The sequence below is a fragment of the Nannospalax galili genome, unplaced genomic scaffold, assembly GCF_000622305.1.
Source record: "Nannospalax galili isolate Female #2095 unplaced genomic scaffold, S.galili_v1.0 scaffold34, whole genome shotgun sequence".
In the NCBI taxonomy this organism is placed as follows: domain Eukaryota; kingdom Metazoa; phylum Chordata; class Mammalia; order Rodentia; family Spalacidae; genus Nannospalax; species Nannospalax galili.
In genome coordinates this window covers 3,041,317-3,057,565 of record NW_008338996.1, presented here as the reverse complement: position 1 = coordinate 3,057,565, position 16,249 = coordinate 3,041,317, and positions in this window count along the sequence as shown.

The window sequence follows — 16,249 nt, the reverse complement described above, 5'->3', positions numbered from 1 at the left end:
AAGGAGGAGGAGGAAGAGGAGGAGGAGGAGGAGGAGGAGGAGGAGAGAGAGAGAGAGAGAGAGAGAGAGAGAGAGAGAGAGAGAGGCAAAATGCAGGACTGGACAGATGGCTCAGTGGGGAAAAGCACTTGCTGTGCTAGCGTAAGGACCAGAGTTTGAATCTCCAGATCCCATGTAAAAGCTGGGTATGATGTGCTTGTAAACTCAGCTCTGGGTAGTAAAGAAAGGAGGGTCCTTGGAGTTTTCTGGTCAGCCAGTTGAGCCAAAATGGTGACTTAAAGGTGGCTGGAGAGTCAAGTGAGACTCAAGGCAATAAGGCAGAGAGTGATAGAGCAGGACACCTGACATCCTCCTCTGCTCTTCACACAGATGCACACTCACATGCATACTCACATGTACATGCATACAATAGACATGCACGATGAATAAAAATTAAATTAAAATTAAAACAAAAGCAAAATATGATGAACAACTGATACTGTCCAATACCCTGATGACTCACCGTCAAGTGGGAAGTTGCTCAGGCAGCAAGCTCTCGGGAAATTTCATGTTTTGTATGCACAAATGAGTAGAAAGGCTATTTTTTTTCCTTGTTAAGAATTGGTAGCCATTTTGCCTATATGTACAATGCTTACATATAAAGCCCACATCATAATAATGACACATTTTTGTGGCATCAAATCAACAGAACTGCACAAAACAAATTAGAACTCTACAAGTCTTTATAGCAATACCCTCTGTATTAGGAATAATGTGAACATGGAATACATCATGTAGTGAATTATAAGAAAAAATATTCTGGCGTTTAAAATGTTTAAGGAAAACTATAAAAAGACAAACATAAAAAGAAAGTTTGGTGTGCGCAAAAGTTTAATGTCACAAGGAGAAATTATGGGCAATTGTACAGAGGCAGTATGTAACAGTTGGCAAAATTTCACAGTCTAACTACATTTTGAATTTTTGCTTCATGATGAACAGATATTTTTTAAGGCCAGGGTACTCCTCTAAGCCCATTCATTTTCTACCTGGTGCTAATGTTTTCATGCACAAAGAATACAAGTTTGGTAAAATCAATACCAGTGATAGAGTGCCAATATGTGTCTTCTTAAGCTCTGATGTACATCATTCTTCTAGAACCAGTCAGTAACTTTGTTGACTTCTTGAGGACATGTCTTTAGTTCATTAAAGAGCTCCTAGAATTTCATCAGCTGGAAATAATACCAATGGAGACAGGAGAGACATTTTTAACTTGAAGTTTTCATCGTTGTTAAGTGGTGTGGCCAACCTCTTTCCCATGATCCTCCTTCCTACATACCCATTCAGTTGCATGGGAAATGCATTTCTCAAGGTTTTGCCATTCAGAATTTTTGTCTTCAGGGGTTAAGATTTCAAAGATTTTGATCTTTTCAGATTGCAACATTTGAGATGATGGCATTCCAGATTGTATATTTGAAAACTATGATTGGCACCTGCTCCTAACATGGTCTTCCAATCCGTCAAACTGTTATTTTTTTATGAAAAACTATTTTGAAAATGTACTCAATCTAAGCTCACAAGTTCATTTGTAACTTACCACCCACCTATGCAACCTTGACTAGGAGGTGTGCGTTGACTTCTCAAGGATTGCCTATTTGCCCCAGGATTCATGTGTTTTAGTGAGCAACTCCACGGTCAACCACATTAATAGATTTTGGTTATTTTCAGCAACCACACCTCTTCAAGTTCACTTGTTATTACGATTTTAAGAGACTATCTGAATTCCATTGTTTTAAGTTATATTGACTTTGAGAATGCTACTGGGAGGAATCAAACCAAAGACAGTTTCTACAGTTTCTAATATTTTTTAAGGAAAAAAAGATTGTACAAACTTTTAAACATGTCTTCCATTTCCAGTGTTTTCCACACCTTGATTTCTTATATTCATGTTTCAAGGGATTTTTTTAAAGAAAAAAAAAGCTATGGCTTTCTAGATTTTTATCATTGGGGAATTTCAAAAACCTTCCAGATGGAAAATATATATGAAAAATCTCATATGAGTGAAAAAATGAATCCCCCAAATAGAGGGTTGTAATGAAATACCTAATTCGCTACAACTATGCCGGTCATATTGCTGCAATATTATAATGCCAGATGAATCTTTTAGCACCATGGACAGCAGCTGGCCTTCCATCAGGAACATCAAAACACGACTGCAGTACTAGCTCTTTCCAATAGAAACTTGGCTGCAATTTGAAGCCCATTGAATAGCATAGACATCTTTTTCCTGCTAGGCAACTAGTGATTTTTAAGAAGTTTTAAAAAGTGTTTTCTATCGTGTTTACCCTCCAGAAATCTGGATTTTTACATGGCACCATTGAACATCATAAATCCAGTTGCAACATCAACAATTATTTTCTTAGTCAAGCTTTGTGACCTCTCTGAAACTTTGACACTAGTGATTATATCCTCAACAACACAATATTTTTTTTCATGATTCATTAATAATATGCCAGTGTTAATCAATTACTTCTTTCCAACTCCTTGCTCAGAGCTTCTGGGTCCCTTTTACTTACTTTAGCTTCTGTGTGCTATTTGTCTTCCTACAAACATGTCATTTGCAGTATTTTCTTCCTCACATTAACTACATTTTGCTTTAGAAATCTCCTCTGTTCTCATGGCTTTCACCACTGTTATTTGCAATATGCACTGTTTTAATTGTGCATTTCTATGTCTGACCATCCCCTTTATTATCATTACCAACAACCTTCTAGATCCTTTGAACAGGTGAGGCTGATACACAAACATGAAACTTACCATGTTTCTTTCAAAATCCTGTTCATCTTTCTCAGTTTCTCACTTATCTCTCTCTCTGTTCTTTGAATAAATTCATTTTATTGCCTAAAAGTTAACTTCACTTCTTTCTCTCACGATCAAACAAATTTCAAGAGTTTCCCATGCAACTCCACAACAAGTCCACTTATGCTAAGCTAAACAATTCATTACTTAGATTTATGGCCCATATAAGAAAGCAAGCCTATTTTTCCTTTACCACCTTCTATAGTTTGCTGAAGGTTGTTTCTGTCCCCAAAGTTGGAACTATCTATTTCACAAAAGATGTTTCATGGGCCTAGTTCCAAGTTTCCACCCTATTTCAAGGTTCAGTTTCCAAAGGTTCATTTTCCCTTTTTTTCTGGCAATAACTCAATTTAGTAGAAGAAACTAAGACCCACCAATGTGGGTTTTAACATTGGTTTTTATATTACCGCTGCGTAAATGCATGTGTCATCTTCAAACCTGGCCTAAATTTAAAGGGGGGTGAGAATAAAAGATTAGTTTTCAGAATGAAATGAGCTGCTTAAGCACAAATTAATTTACCAAGCAGAGTAAAATATCAAAAAAGGAAAATAGCTTCCTTCTCTTTCCCACCCTACAATGCTTCTCTCCAGTTTTCCATTCTAATCCATATTTAACAGTAATGCCTAATTGATCTTCCCATACTGTTCTTACAACTATTCTATGAACACAGCATTGACTTCAGAATAAAGTTCAACTCCCTTAACTGAGCAATCAAAGTTCTCACTTAAATTGCCCCAATCTATACTTGCAATCTAATTCCCCATTCCATTTTGTTAAAATTACAATGACAGGGCTGGAGAGATGGCTCAGTGAATAAGAGCACTGGCTGTTCTTGCAGAGAACCACGTTTGATTCCCAGCATCCACATGGTGGCTAACAGCAATCCTTAACTCCAGTCCCAGGGGAGTCTGACCTCCATGGGCATTGCACAACACGGTGCACTTACATACATGCAGACAATTCACTCATATACATAAAATTAAAATAATAAAGCATAAGAAATATAAAAAAGAGAAACTACAGCGACTACTACACCAAACTTTGCATTTCCTTCCAAAAGGTCTCATTAATGTTATTTTAGTCTGCTTGGTTTTGTAAAACCAGGGATAATCCATCTATTTCCAAATACATTATTTTAAGAACTACTTCAAAAGGCATGTCCTTCATTGTTATATCCAGGCTTCCTTTGCTAAACTGGATTTGGTTTTATTCAAAATTCCCAGTTTTTTAAATACACAGTTCAGATGATGCTGATCATGTTTCACTTTGTTGACTTAATATTTATGGTATTTATTTGTTATTTGCTACTGTATTACACGCAACCAAAAAGCAGAAAGCACCTGATAATTATCTTCATCACCCAACTTCCTAACATAATGCTTTTAACATTGCAAGTGTTCAATTAATATTTGGTATAGCATGCTTATTCTGTTTATTATCTTCACATTTGTTCAAGCAACCTCATTAGTGAAAAGCTTTTGCAATAAAAAAAAGGATGCAAATAATGGCACATTTGTATAGTGCCAGTGGTCCTGGAAGGGCTCCTGTCAGTTGTAAGGAAAGCTAATAACAGTGATGACTTTTCACTTCACCTGCTACTGTGTTCATGTTAAGGCTAGTCCAGTTCTGACTGGTCATACATATACTTAAGACCTTCTCTCCACTCTGTTCCATCCCAGCTAATTAAGTTAGACTTATTCTGTTAAATAGATGTGCCTCTTATCTTTGAGGGTAGGTATAACCCCTAATGAACAACAAAAAAAATGTTAAAATAGAAGTATGTTTGTTTTCCTCTATAGGGAATAGAATCTAGGTAAATGATAGATTACTATGCTTAGTATGGGCAGTCTTAATATTGCTTTTATTTTTGAGACGTTACTGGAAACAATAGCATCAGAAAACACCATAGACAAAATACTGTCAAAATCCATCATTTCAATTCTCCTAATAATTTTTCATCTTCTACACATATCCATTTGTAATGAGTATTAAGAGTATTTGGGGAGGGAGACTGAACTGAGAAGGTAACCTGGGTGAGTCTGATTTAGGGAATATTGGTAAAACATAAATGTGGACTGAAATAAGTAAACTAGATGACTGGTTGTGTTAATTATCTTGATTTAATCATTACATGTTGTTAACATATACCAACACATAGTATGCTTCACAAATATGTATGATTGTGATTTTTTCAACTATAAATTATATTAATTTTAATTAAAAAAAGGCAAATGGCCAGAAAACAACATAAGCCTCCATGAAATAATCCTCTTACACAAACACTTAACACTCTTTAACTATTCTTACTACAGTTTGTGTAAATTTGGCTTTTTTATAGGTTGATTAGCTTGAAATCCATCTGCAGATTTTTGATTTCTCATATCTTGCATTTTATTCAAGGGACGCAGTGATGTGTTCTCCCTTGCAATGAACACCAATTAAATGCTGATCCTTAAAAAGAGAAGTACAAACAGAGCTCTAATGCATAAATCGGTTAACAGTCCATCCACTCTGTGTACATATGGCCTGTAGCTGCAAACTAGTTCTTGGAACATGATTCATAATTAAAGCATTTTACTTGTCTAGAAAATATTTCAACTTGGTTTGACTTGAGTCACAATATTTGGAAAATACTTAAAAAAAACAAACTGTTATATACAAGTGAAACTGCCGACGTGGCATAAAAACATTGGAGGGGTGAACAACCGATCAAAGGGTGTGGTAAGTTACACACTTAGTCAAACCTTTGAGGTATCTTGATCCAAATTTATTTCACTATCATGGTAATTATGCCAGCCTCTGAATTTAGGCTGAAGGATATGGGTGATAGTGACATAAGCCTTTTTTCTAAGGGCAGATTTGCATTCCTATCTTGGCAGAATCAACTATTTGTTTGTGATTATGGAAATATTTGGAAAGAAACATTAATTTTCCATCCACTACCTTTGGTGGATATGAACATCCCAGAGGGAAAAGGTGTGAAGCTACTTACCAACCTTTTGGCTGTTAGGAAGGTAAAAATATTTTGAAAACATTTTTCTTTGCAAAGGGGAAAAAGTAGGAGAGGGAAAAAAAAAGCCTTATTTGGTCAGGGAATATTCTGCATTTCAGAGGTTTTTGTAAATGTTTGCCATCTCACAATGCAGCACCTTGTCTGTAGTTGGAGCCCATTTGGTTTATTCTCAACCTAGCCATAAATTAACCTCATAATCCATCCAGATACTTAACAGGGTGTGCTTTTTAAATCATATACATTCTTTTCTTCTGCAGACCAAACACATTATGTTAAGAAAAAATTGGGGGATGGAGAAATGGAAAACAATATGACATGATTTGAGCGATTTCAGACCCATTGATAGCAAAAGGGTTAAAATATCCTGCATTTACCTCTTTTCCTTCTAAGTAAGTCTTTCTCCTAATTTGACAAATCTGAACAAAGCGAATCTGCATATGTGGATCCATAACACACTAAGAACTAGACACTCACCATACTAAATTACTGACGTGCTTTCAATTGTCTTTTGCCTGTACTGGGTTATAACAAAGTGTCTATGATTAGGAAATAAAACTTCTGGTTAGAGGAGGACTGCAGAGCATGCTATGTGATTTTCAATGGTTTTTAAAGACTTGACACTTGATGTATGAAAGACTCTGAGAGAGAAAGCACAAAGCATTAAACAGCAGCAGGGAGCATAGCCACTGAGTTTGCTGTAACTCTGACATGGAACTGGTGGGAAACCTTGCACAGGTCATCAGACAAAGGGAGAAAGAAATGAACAACATAGATTTGTGTGGTCGAATGTTCTTACATGAGAGACTCCATCCTGCCACTCATAAGATGTGTTGACCATTGCCCCTCTTCTTAACCTCTTTGATTTGAGACTCAGTGGCCTCATCTGCAAATGAAGATATAAATTTAAACTCTGTGTGACCATCGTAGCAGTTCAAGACTAGCTCTAGTAATTAGTTTTCTCTGAAGTCTTATTTCCTTATCCATATTGAAAAGGCAGTGATGTCTACCTGCTGGTAGCAGGTGTTATAATGGTCCACAAAAATCAATGTATGTGGAATATTTTTAGAAGGATTGACCTCTATTAACAGTGTCAGGCTGTTATATGCAGTTTCTTTAGTCTCCTACCATAGCCTCAATGCCCTGTGGAGGTGGTTACCAAAGTGTGTGGCATTTAGTTTAACACTTGATCTCAGGGCATATCATGAAATATATTTCCTCAAGATAAATCCAAGATATCAGCTTTCTGGCTTGTAAATATTTTCCCTTTAATTTTTGCATAAAAGCAGAATGCAGACTTGCCAGGTAATAGTGGGTTTAGATTATAGAATGGCAGGTAATCTAGATTTTACTGCATTGTCCATATGCAATTATGTCCTATAAAAATCTCTGCTTAATATATACCTCTGGTTGTGGCATGTCTGATTTATGACTCAGTCTATTTGGAGACAGGTTGAAATACTGTTCTGTGCAATTAGGCAGAGTGTAGGGGGGTCACCATGTAAACTGATTTGAAAAAGCACTGATTGTGTGCCCTAGCTATCCCCACCACCACCACCACCATAGCCACACAGTGACTAGAATTCAATCATTAAAATTAATTCCTTTGGGCTTTTACAGGATTTCAGCCACAGAAGCAATAACATTCAAGAGCTGAAGAGTACCTTAGAGATCATATGGTTTAGCTTCTTTATTTTATAGCTGAGTAAACTGAGGCCCCAAAGAAAGGCACTCTTTACCTTCAAGGTCAAAGCTATATTAAGAACAGAGCCCAGCCTAAACATCAGATCTCTTTACATTCTATCTGGACAGCATACTCCTGACCAAACAATTTTCCTGATGCTTAGGAGTCCCAAGAGCAGAGGGAAGCCTCTGCCTGCTTTCATCCCTGAGATGGTCAGAACTTCAGCTTACTCCTTCACTATTTTTGGTGCTCTGACTATCCTCATGACAAGGAGAGATGCTGATGCTTTGTGTTTCTCTGCAGGAGTGAGCTCAACTTGCTGAAACATAAAAATTAAAAAATCACGAATATAACAGCTTTTATAAAGGAGACTATGTGGCAGAAAATTCATTTCTCTGACGGGAAAATAGGATCAGACAAGTGATGAGGAAAGGCATGAATCAGCAGTGACTGTCTTTAAACTGAGAAGTGGACGGGTTTATGCTCTGCAGAAAGAAATGGCAGGTTAACTGCTGTCAAATGTAAAAACACATTTTCTCTGTGACTGCAGAAACCTAATCTTGTCTGCACGTCTAAGATGAAGTAAAGAAATACAGATACCATCAGTCATTGAGTGGGGAGGGGTGATTTACTGCATACTAATAGCTTAAATTCTAAGCACCTCCTATGCACTTGGATCCTTGCATATAAGATCTTCAATTCTTGTGAAACCTCTATGAGATCTCACACCAATCCCCATTTCAAAGATGAGAAAATTAGCTACGTCTCCAGGCTGGTCAGGGTGCTGCTAGTTAATGCATTCTAGACATTATAGAGAAGCTACACCCATGAAATCTCCACAGTGTGGTAGTCTAACAAGATCTGCATAATGGCAAAGACAGTTGCCATGCCAATTTGGATGGAGAAAATTTTACAGGGTCCCACCTCAAGAGGAAGAGCTACGGGCAATCCATGGATGCTGAGAGAGGGAGAAAGAGCTTCTCCCAAGGGTTAGCTCCCTGAGAGGCTGCTACCTAATCCCAAATGGGCAGCCCTAATCCCAGGCTACACATATGTACCACTAAATGGAGTCAATGAGTTATATATATATATAAATATATATACACATATATGTATGCTTATAAAAGTATGTATATGTATGTAATACTAATAATCAAAGAAGATAAGAAATTGTGAGAGGGGAACATGGGAGGGGTTGGAGAAGGACTGGGAGGGGTGGAAATAATGTAAACACAATATTCCTGTATGAAATTCTCAAAAGCATTGAAAAATAATAAAAAAATAACGATCATAAAAGATTTGTTTGCAGCAACCAAAACACAAAAAAAGAAAAAACCAGATATCTTTCAATTGGTGAATGTTTCAATACTCTAATACATCTGGACCAGGGAACACCACTTAGCAATTAACAACTTGGACAAATATTTAATGAATTATATTGGGTTAAACTAAGTTAATTCCAAAGGGTACATATGTGTTCATATAATTATATTTATAGACTGTTATAGAAATTACAAAATTATAGAAATTGAGAACAGATTTGTACAGATATAGGGCAGGGGATGGTTGTAGGTGTGGAGAGGAAAACCAACAGAAAGGATCCTGATGGCACCAGAAATATTCTTTGTTGTGACTGTGACAGTGTCAAGACCCCACTGATATATTGTGTGAAACTGGATGAAGATGGTATAAGATCTCTCTGAATTGTTCCTTCCCACTGAGTATGAGTCTACAGTTAATTAATTAAAATGCCTACTTCTTTATTACAGTACTTTCTATCTCTTTTTTAACTTCCAAGACTGTGATTATTATCTCTAAACTTTAAATTAGGGCATAGGTGGAGGCATACATAGGCTGTAGAAGAGTAATAAAAAAATAATGGAAAACCTCTTATGCCTGGTAATGGAAAAGGTCCAACTGATAAAATCTTCAAACTAAAAATATGTAATTATATCTTAGAATACAAATTCAAAATTCTATATGACTACTACAATTTTTTTAATATTGCTTGCTGATAAAAAACTTCAAGAATAATGTGAAATTTGCCACTGTTGCCATTCACTCCCTTTCCAAATTTCCAACCTACAAAAAGTCCTTCAATGTAGTCATGTTACATCTTAAGGAAAACAATGTTAATAAAAAATTGTTAAACTGAAAATTTCTAATTCTTAAAAAGATGAGAAAACTAGGCCTCATCAATTTTATGAAAATCACAAACCTGATGCATATCAGAGAAAGATCTAACGCCAAGTCAGCCCGATTTCCAGAACGCTCCTCACTTGAACATCTTCTAAGTCAACAAGAATACATCCTCTGGTCTTTTAGCTCTAAATCCTATTTAAAAACAAACCAAAAAAAATGTTGTTGGTTATGCCTAAAAAATTCTGTGTCTCTGTTTCTTCATCTTTTACACAGGTATTATAAAATGAAAATAAGTTGATGGGTGTAAAAACATTTATAAGTAGATGGAGGGCAGCACAAATAGGACCTTTAACGGCTATTTCTTTCACAATGCAACATTCATGGAACTATGTCCTTGTGAAAATATTTGACATATAGAAAGTTGTGTGTGTGTGTGTGTGTGTGTGTGTGTGTGTGTATTTTGTTGGCATTTGAGGATAAAATAATCTTTTTAAATGGTTTATATAATGATCATTAAGTACCTAGAGTGATGGTTTCTATAGGAAGACAAGAGGCATTTATTGACGTATTTAATGAGTAAATCTGAAGCATTTAACTAATGGAAAAATGTCTAATTTATTGTGAGTTATAGCTATATTAAAAGAAGATTTTGCTCCCCTTGATTATATAGCTTGAGCAACAAAGTTCAAAGACGAACATACCGGAAAAAGAGCTGCAGGCTTGTGGTGGAGGGTTGCCTTGACTCTGATCTCAGCCAACTGTGTGACTTGGAGCAAATTATTTTACCTCTCTGAACTTTAGTCTTTTCATCTTTCATTGGGTTAAAATGCTGGCTCGGGTCTACTCAAGTCAAAGTTCTACAAAACATACCAGTTCATTCTTCTACACTCTATTTAGTCCAGAAGGGCAGCAAGAAAGCAGTCTCATTTATTTAACAAACATGTTTGTCATTGTTGCAAGAAAAGGCACTGTGCCAGGCTCTAAAGGGGTCCCCAAGATAAAGGACACAATGTCTCACTGTGCTGATTGCTGGTGCAGCGGAATTATAAAACCTCACAAGAGAGCCATTGACTTAGAAAAAGTTTCCCAACCATGGTCATTTTCAGTGAAAATATAAAAGAATCTCAATTCATCTTCTCATTATTTCCTTTCTTCCCAAAGAATTGAAAGGCAAGAACCAGAAGCAACGTTTCCAGGGGTGGGTCGTTAGGCAAAGAAGAAAGAAGCATCTCTAACTGGTTCTAACCTGCAGAGAGCATCTCTGTCTTCCCAGCAGGTGCAACAGGAAGCAGAGAGGTTAGCACAACGCAGCTGGAACTCTTGCTTTAAAAATCATTGCTGAACTCTTCAGTCAAGGCAGACAAAGCCAGTCCCAGCCTGTGTTCTACAGTGCTTGGTCCTTCCCTCCTTTTTTCTTTCTCTCTCCGTTCTTTATTCTCCACAGTTTCCTTTCATTCTCAGACAAGTCTTCTTACTCTGTTTCCCCTCCCACCAATATTTCCTCTCACTTTCTGTTTCCGTCTTTCCATATCTTCTTTTTTCTACATCTCTCTTTCTCCATCTGCCTCCCTTCCAGCTTCCCTTCATTCATTCTTCCTAAACCTCCATATCCATCCTTGTCCTGGTCTGTCTCTCACATCTCAGCCCTTAATTTGTACTATTCTTCTCTTAAATATAATTACTGTAATGTATTACACTACTGTGTTTACTTAAACCATGCTTGACCTAAGATACTTATCACTGATACAGTCAGCAATTTAGCATTTAAATTTGTTAGAATGGCCTTTATTACTGATACTTCAACCAGCACCTTAGATTCTATGAGATACATCCATTTTCTAAAGCTCCTCAAAGTCAAAATCTCTTTACCCTCCTTTGCTTACAAAGATCTTAGTCTGTGTTTCATACATCATAAAAGCAGACACTATATAGGATTTGGTCTTGTGGCAGCAGTAATTCAAAACCATTAAATATTAACCTTATATAAAATTGCTATTCTAATCATCAACAATGGCGTGAAGTTGCACGTTGAAATATTCTATTTCCTATAAGGAATGTGAAGTTGGAGATATCTCTCCAGAATTCACCTGCAAATAGAAAAGCAACAGTCCAAAGATCTAAGTGGTAGCTTCATTCATTGGTAGACTCTAAATTTTGACAGGTTGAATTTTGACATGGCGACCCCACACACTTAATGAGAGTGACACACTACCTACTATACTAATGAGCACCTCTCATACACATTAGGTAATCCTTATAATTACCCATGATAATGAGATAAATATCCCATACTTAGTCCCATTTTACTGAAGACAAAATTAAGAGCTGAGGAAGTTAAAAACAGCACTAGTCCAAATACTAAGGAAATGGTAAATCAAAAAATGAGCACTCATGCACTACCTTTATGACTCACTCTTGGCCTTGAATTCAAGTGGAATAGAAAGTATAGTCTCAGCATGTGGGGAACAGCTGAGCCAGCAGGCGATTTCCCTGGAGAGGCATGGTTTATAAATGGCTTTACCTGATGCCTGAGGCTGGAAGAGGTGTCCTGTGGGCTCTGGCAAGCAGTGAGTAAGATATGAGATTTGGAATTAGACATCCAAATTCCAAGGCAGATCCAACCATCTTGCTGCCATAGGACCCTGAGCAAGTCAGTTCTCTGATCTTCACCTATTTGATAGCCATATAATGTCACAACACAGTGTTCTACTGTACTGCCTCATTTGAATATCTCTGGGGGCATCAAAACAGCTTCACAATCTCTCCAGGACTCACTTCTGCTAGTATATAAATAAAGAAACAGCATGGCAAAGCTTAGAGGATATTCCCCCAGTGAGTTAGTGACAGAATGAAGACTGAGATTCAGGATTTTCGACACCTAGTCCAGAGGCCGTTTTTCCTTCCCCTGTGCGATAAATTAAAGGAGAGATCTTGTGCAACCTAGCAGAGCAAACATGGTCAACATTAAGGCCCATATGCTCAGCTGTCCATAGGCGGTAATAACCTCTCTCTCCCAAGCGCAACGGTCTTATTTAGTTTCTTTCTATTTTAAAAATGCCCCAGCATTTGATCCTGGATTGACCTCTCTTTTGAGTTGTAGAACTCAGCTCTCCTGTTCTTTTCTTGGATACTACCTTCCTTACCAGATTTATGGGTCTAGGTCCTCTGTTCCTCAAGCATCAGTGGTCTGTGTTTTACCCTTGAACTTTGGCTCATTCTTTCACACTGTCCTCCTGGCTTTCACTATGGACAACACTTAATATTATGATAGTGACCATGTTTTAACATCAACCTAAATTTTCTCCCATCAACACAGCTCTATGCTGATGCCTCAAGCACAGCATATCCCAAATTGAACCTATCCCCATTCCATTCTTGCTTTTCTCGTCTTCCTTCTCTCTTGTGTAAAGGCACTACCCTTCTTTTTTTCTTTTTTCTTTTTTTTAGCCTTTAGACGTTTTTTTTTTTTAATTTTTTAAATTTTTTTAGAAGAAGCATTTCATTACAGCTTTAACATACTCAGTAACAGTATCCAGAGCAAAGATACATCTCTTTCAAAACTGGATATAAAATTTTTAGGTTCACTGTTGAATTAATACAGTTATACAATACTGAACTCAGAGTAAACCCTGTAAGACATAAAGTTGAATGAGATTTTAACCTTTATAAAAGATCTCCACTTCATTGTAAAACACGCTGTTTCTTACAGAAAGATTCATTGTTTTTACTAATAACGCTGAGATGTTGGCGCATGTGTCTCTAATCTGTATGTGTCTGATTATAACTAGTCATAATCCATTGCATTCGGGTCCTTGGCACCTGTGTATGTCTATAAAGTCATCAGGTAGATTTCATTGGTAAAGTTTATCACTTCTACTAATTAAAGTAATGTAAATTTTTATGCTTCCTCCTCAAATATAATTCAATTTTTAAATTTGTTGATTTGTGTGTGTGTGTGTGTGTATCACACAGCATCCCAAACCACCTTATTCAACTATATGGCTACTTCCCAGATGGCACCCTCCCATAGCCTCCCTCTCCCCACTAGAGCCCTTACACTCCGTTATCCCTGCTACTTGTCCACTGTGTCATTGGCACCCCAGCTGTTCCCCACTGCTTGTCCATCTGGAGCATCTAGTCAACTTATCTAGAGGTCTTTCATTTGGGAAGATCAGCTATTCTTCGTCTAGCAACAATCAGTTGTCAATATTCCTTTAGATAAGATTGGGATCTGCTGTTCATTTTCATAGTTCTATGCTGGATTATTATCTAGGAGTCCCTTGGGCCAACCTGGCCAACAACTCAAATGAAGGTATCTCCTATCTTGCATTGTTGCTTGTTATGTAGCCTTTAGCTATACATATGGACTCTTAAAACATTATATTGGCCCCTTAAATCTTTGGTTATACTTTCCTTTTGGGTGTTTAAGGCCATACAGTTGGCCCAGATCAACCAGTTTATTTTTACTCTTTAGGCCATCTGAGAATCTGTTCCTCAGGGGTCACATGGGCTTGGGAGGAGCTCCTAGCTCCTTTCTTTTACTAGTTCCGCCTATGTGAAGATAAGTCAAAGGTTCTACTCGACCATGGCTAGCTTCACTTGGAAGCATGGAGGAAATGATTCCTCTGTGTTGACCCTCCTCTTTGTAGACTGGACACTGGTTCAAGTCTGTCTCATGGGGTCTCCTCGGCCTCCTTGATCAAGAGGACAGAAAACCCACCACAATTACAGGAAATTTTGAGAGATGCTCATGGTCCCCTGGAACTAGTCGACCTAGGAGGGCAAGGAGCAAAAACTGTCCTATATGTCCCTCTGACCAAATTAGTATAGGCCTCAAAGTATGTCTGTTAAACATGCAAGAAGATTAGTTCCGTCAGTCTGGTACTTTTAATAACTGTGTGCCGTGTAGATAAATCTTGGGCAAATACTAATTGTTCTCATATAAACCTTACCTAGACATGTATTTCTTGATGTGGTATGTATTATTTGTCAGTAGGTGGTTGGACTAATATGGTTCCCTCTGGTTTTTAAAACTAGCTAGGCATTATTTATCTCTTGCATTGTCTAACCACTCCATCATGGTTTCACCAATTAAGGTGTCCCAATTTTTCCCCTTTCTCCTTCTATGGAGGGTAATAAATCCTTCCTTCTATGGTCTTACATCTCTTGAGCTCCTTCTTTCCCTTTATCCCTTTATACCCTTCCCTCCCCCGTCCCTTAAACTAACCCAATTTTTATCCATATCTCCCTTATTAACACCTGTTTCCTACTGTTCTTCTCTTTCTGATTCTTTCTTTTCCTTTACCTCCCTGGTTCCTTTCCATTATCCTGGTTCCAGAGTTATGTCTGGAATCGCTTATCAGGATTTGGTTCTAGGATCCACATATGAGGGAGAGCATACGTCAATTTTTTTTCTGTGTTACTTCACTTAGTATAACAGTTTCTAGTTCCATCTGTTTACCTGCAAACTTCATGATTTCATCTTTCTTTACTGCTGAGTAAAACTCCATCATATAAATGAACCACATGTTCATGATCCACTCTTCAATTGAGGGAAACTTAGGTTGCTTCCATTTCCTAGCTATTGTGAAAAGAGCAGCAACATTGGATGTACAAGTGTCTCTGCAATAGGATGAGTTCTTTGGGTCTATGCCAAGGAGTGGTATAACTGGGTCAAATGGTAGATTCATTTGTAGTTTTTTAAGAGTTCTCCACACTGCTTTCCAAAGGGGTTGAACAAGTTTGCAGCCCCATCAGCAGTGGATGAGTGTTCCCTTTTCCCCACACCCTCACCAACATTTGGTATCATTTTTTCTCTTGATCTTAGCCAGTCTGACTGGGGTAAGCTGAAATCTTAAAATGGATTTAATTCACATTTCCCGAATTACTAGTGATGTTGAACATCTTTTAAGATGCTTCTTAGCCATTTTTACTTCTTCTTTTGAGAGCTCTCTGTTTAGCTCTTTAGCCCATCTTTTAATTGGGTTACTTCCTGTCTAGATTCTCTGTTTTTTTGAGTTCATTATATATTCTGGATGTTAAACCTTGTCAGATATGTTGCTGTTGAAGATCTCCCATTCTGTGGGTTTTCTCTTCACTTCCCTGGTTGCCCCTTTGACATACAAAAGCTTTTTAGTTTGATGAGGTTCCATTTGTTGATTCTTGCCCTTGTTTTTTGTGCAATTGATGTCCAGTTTAGAAAATCCTTTCCTACACCTATATCTTGTAGGTTTTTGCCAATGTTTCCTTCTAACAGTTTCAGAGTTTCAGGCTTCACATTGAGGTCTTTGAGCCATTTGGAATTGACTTTTGTGCAAGGTGAAAAATAGGGTTTTAGTTTCATTCTTCTACAGGTGGAGATCTAGTTTTGCCAGCAGCATTTGTTGAGGATGCTGTCTTTCTTCATTGTGTGTTCTTGGCACCTTTGTCAAATATCAGGTGGCTAAAATTGCATGTACACATATTTGGGTATTCAATTTTATTCTACTGATCTATGGGTCTATTTTTTTTGCCAGTACCATGTTGTTTTTATGACTATAGCTCTGTAATACATTTTAAAATCTAGTATCCTAATCCCT